Genomic DNA, 4846 nt, shown 5'->3' on the forward strand with positions numbered 1-4846 from the left:
CAACTGAGTTATTTTAATTCCAGATTTCCATTGTAATTTTAATATGGGTTTGAAAGAATAATTCGTGGACTGTATCTCATGCAAGTTTATACTGCCAACCTGTCTGTTATGAGTAAGAGAAGAAGATTTGATTAGAGGTTCTCCACCTAGTTAGAAAAAGGTAGTAGGGTTATTCTTTCCTAAGCTGTCATTTATTAGTCTATTGGATACAACTGAGTCTACCAGCCCAAAACAGTTCCTGATGCAGACATTCCCTGTTTTTGTTTAACTGCATTGTCTCTCAGTTTCTTCATTTGTAGGAACATAAAGCCCAACCAATCTACCCCTCGATTTTTGATAGCATCCCAAACGTTACAAATTATTATCTTGATAAAATTCTATTACAGATCAGATTTGAACATGTAAGGTTCTACTTATTTCATGTATTTGATTTTTTATTTTATTTTATTCTGTGTTTAATTGAATGAAATGAATCCAATTAATATAATTTGTAATTACGGTCAAAGAAAAAAATAAATAAATTCCTACGAAATAATTCATTAATATTTTTTCAACAAATCATTTTCTGAAGGCATTCACTATTTACTCAATTCTCACCTTTTCTTATCTCACCATCATTGATTCCTTTTCTCTCACCGACTATCTCTAAATCAAATAAGTTCTTTTTCCTTCCGCTTTCCTTCTTTTCTCGAGACTTATCTGGAAACCAAAGTTATGTTATCTGAAAAACAAGTAATTTGCGTTTCTTTGACAAGTCCAACAAAAAATTATTAAAATATTAATCATAAATAAAATTATACAAAACGCAATTTTCAATAAAAATTAAACAAAGCAGGAGCACAGAGTAGAAGAACATAAAATCCCATCTGCAGTCATTGAAATTCATTCATCAACTAAAATGTGCAATCTCTGTTTTACTTCTAAACAATAACGAGAAAGGCCATAAAACCAACCTTGTCTGTTTCGTTTCAAATTGGTTTAAAGTCCAAATACTAAACCTACTACTTTCAAACTCTAGCCCTCTTGCTAGTGCAACTTGGGCACTTGTACTGCTTGATATGCTCGGCCTTTGCGGGTGTAATCTTCACACATTTTCCATGAAACCATCTCTCGCAGATATCGCAGCAAATCCAAAACTCCACAAGCCCCACAGGTGGCACCCTGTTCATCATCTTCTTCGTCTTCTTCTCCACTCTCATCATCCTTGGATGGTGGAGATATCTTTACCATCTTACTCTGGGGTTCAGATTGACGAGACTGCAAACACCAAGGATATCAATGTGAGACATTAAATCAGATCACTGCATATCAAAGGAAGAAAAACACAAGCATTTACGTTTACACTTCCTTTCACAACTTCGAATATGGTTGGAAGTTCATTTATCATCAAAAAGAGTCTTTTCCTGCCAATAGAAAAGAATTAGAATAACATTAGCAATAGGAAAAATCTGTCATGAAGCACAAACTTTCCTACCCCCATCCCCACTCACAGCTCAAGTCCTTTATCGAGAAGGGAGCATGCCTGTGTTGCAAGTGTGACCAAACCCTGGGATTCGGAAAAAGAAGGTATTTATTTAGTCCTTTTCTTTTACTAAACCTATGTCACTCGTACTCAGTCGTGAATGTAGGAAGATGAAGCAATATAATATCCACTAAAAGAAAGTTTTTTCTATGTTTTCCCCTATATTAGGATGGTCCTTAGAGTGTCATGTCCTCGTATTCCTGTGTTGAATACAGGAAGAGTTGAAGCAATATACTATTCACTAAAAGAAAGTTCAGAGAACTGGATCCCTTGGTTCAATGATCGAGGATTGCTCAATAAGATAAACAACAATTATAGGGCTGAAATTAGCAGATGGGGGGTGAATTGGTATTTTTCTACATATTCCCAGCAAACAGGTCCTTTCTCCTTTCTCTCACAACTGCTTCTTGCTGTTTTGTTTTTTGGTCGTGCATCACACAACTGCAGCAATGGAACCAAGGGCCAAGTTTTGCTTCTTTCCCAACAAATCTTTGAGGCAATCCCAAATTCCCAAATGAGTCAAATATTCCCTCCTAAAGCAAGTCCCGTACTAAAAATACAAAACAAAGTATATTCACATTCCCACTGGCAATCATCAAGTTATGGCTGTGCAGGACATCCCTCCTTGGAGAGAGAGAGAAGGGGGAGGGACGATATAGCAACATTTCTGACAGTTTAAACCAGAAAACATGTGCATATCATATTGGAAACCAGGGAATAATAAACTGGACCAGAGGTAGAACCGTCAAACCTACCAGTTCAACCAATTGAACTGACCAATCCGTTTTCTTTAATTATTGCTGGCTGCTTAGACACATTCTTGTGACAAACTTATATTTAACAGGAGTGCCAAAGCATTTAGGTCAATGCTTCATTCAGTTCATTGTATAGCATGCAAGACTTCAGCTAGGATTCTTAATAGTCAAACATCTCAGTTAGCATTTTGGCATCCAGTCCCTTCCTTGCTTGAATGTAAGGCATAAACAACTATCGCATGTCAGAAAAAAATACTAATAAAAGAACCAGAGTAGTCCCAAATTCATCTTATCAAATTTAAAACAAAAAAGTACACAACATTAAAAAATAGAAATGATTAAAAAGAACTTTCCACATGTAATATTACTTTCATCCTGCATAAACTTAGTGCTATGCATCAAATTGGTAACTTTCTATAAATTAGAAATAAACTCATTTAAAGAGAACAAGGGCATTGTTTTTTCCATAACAGAAGATGCAAAGAGAATAATGCAGTTTGCACTAAATTCAACCAAGATACAGCAGCAACCAAGCTGTGCAAACTTAGACTTAATGTGCCATAAATGACATAGAAAAAGCAAACATACCTCTCAGTCTTGCCAAATGCAAACCGTGCACCAAAATAGAAAGCAACCACGAATCACTGTGAACTGCAACCAATGATAGCCAGTCCTTCTCCTGCATTCCATCTCTAGCAAAGTTTATGCCCAGTGCAGGTTCTGGAAGCTCGGGAGGCACCTCCTCAACAGGCAAGTTAACTTCCCATGTCTCATTTGGAAGTCCATACAAGCATAAGTTCTCCTTCTCTGCAAATTTAAATTCAAAATTTTCAAAAATATAAGTTTGCTGGAATGAATCACAACAAACGTACAGCACATTAACAACTTTTAAGTCATCTAGAAGCATTTATTGTAGAATCAAAATTTTCTAGTTAACATATAAAATATAAGCATGTAGGAACGGAGATATTAAAACAAATTTCCATAAACACCACATTGCAGTGGTAATTTTTCAAGTAGAATCAGAACCAAAGTGCTCCTAAACTGAACTTTGAGAATGAAAAATGACATTCAATATATAATAGTCTGTGGATAGAATGAAAAGGTGGCATATTGAAGCCAATGACTAGTTTACATCTATAAATGAAGGAAACTAGATATTTCATTTTCCACTATCAGTTCAGAATAAAGTGTATTCATAAAATGGCACTACGTAATGAACAAAAAATACAGAAAGCGAAGCAAATCTCAAGCCATCCAGTAAGAAAACATATAGGAAAGCATGATAAGTAGCTTTCAGTGTGACTATAAATGCAAACATTCACAGAAAATAGAACATAATTTCAGAAACAAATAGAAATGAAGATTCCTTCCAATGAAAGAAAGCCATCCGGAAAGAAAACATATAGGAAAGCATGATAAGTAGCTTTCGGTGTGACTATAAATGCAAACATTCACAGAAAATAGAACATAATTTCAGAAACAAATAGAAATGAAGATTCCTTCCAATAAAAGAAAGCCATCCGGAAAGAAAACATATAGGAAAACATGATAAGTAGCTTTCAGTGTGATTGTGAATGTAAACATTCGCAGGAAATAGAAAATAATTTCAGAAACAAATAGAAATGAAGATTTACATCCAAAGAAAGAACCATTCGGTAAGAGAACATATACGAAAGCATGATAAGTAGTTTTCAGTGTAACTACAAACTACATATAGGAAAGCATTTGGTTGCTGAATTTATCTGATGAAGATAAAAGTGCGACTTTGTATATCAAGAATTCAATTTCCAGACATTACAGAATTTATCTGATGAAGCAGTCATCGTATAAGAAGACAAAGTTTAACGGCTTTCACTGAATTACATTTGGCAATGTGATTTTCATTAGCTTTACTAGATAGTCAGCGGCTACGGCATTCAGAAAATAACAATATAGACAGAAATTTGACTTGAAAAATGTAAAAACAATTTCTTACAGATACAGAAAAGTAATCCAAATGAAGGGAAGCAAACTCGAGAAAAGGAAAACAAACAGATATACAGTCCGCGTGCAGCGAGAACCCTCAAAAAGAAAATATACAAAAAACAGCACCCACCTGGATCACACTGTTGGTAGAACTTCTCAACATCTGCCATAAAAACCCAAATATGAAAAAAAGAAACGTTAATTAAATTCATCTATAATTCTAGAAGAAAAATAGAGAGAAATCCAACGAAGAAAGAAAGAAAGGTGAACGAACCAGTGGTGAGAGCCTTAATCAAACCAGCGCGTCTGCCTTTAAAGTCGTTGAAGACCTCATCTACCGTTCTCGGTATTGGGTGTGGTAATTCCATTTGTTTTTCTCAAATTCCCCCTAAAAATTTCCCAACAATCCCAATCCTTAACCTCTCTATTTTGCAAATTGAAATATTAAATATAAACACAGTACGTGGACAAAACTTTTAAATATAACATTCAGAGCATGATTTTCAGAATCGGATCGGTTTGTGAATCGGTCATGTTATCGATTTATTGGTTCAATCGATCGAATCGGTCTGATCAGTCGGAAGAACCGGACGACGTCATA

General features: G+C 35.1%; 1 pseudogene; it reads right to left on the reverse strand.

Moving 5' to 3' along the window:
* Positions 1-800: 800 nt before the first annotated feature.
* Positions 801-4646, reverse strand: LOC120121792 (annotated as a pseudogene).
* Positions 4647-4846: the final 200 nt, after the last annotated feature.

This window comes from Hibiscus syriacus, unplaced genomic scaffold, assembly GCF_006381635.1.
Source record: "Hibiscus syriacus cultivar Baekdansim isolate YM2019G1 unplaced genomic scaffold, ASM638163v2 tig00110383_pilon, whole genome shotgun sequence".
Taxonomy (NCBI): Eukaryota; Viridiplantae; Streptophyta; class Magnoliopsida; order Malvales; family Malvaceae; genus Hibiscus; species Hibiscus syriacus.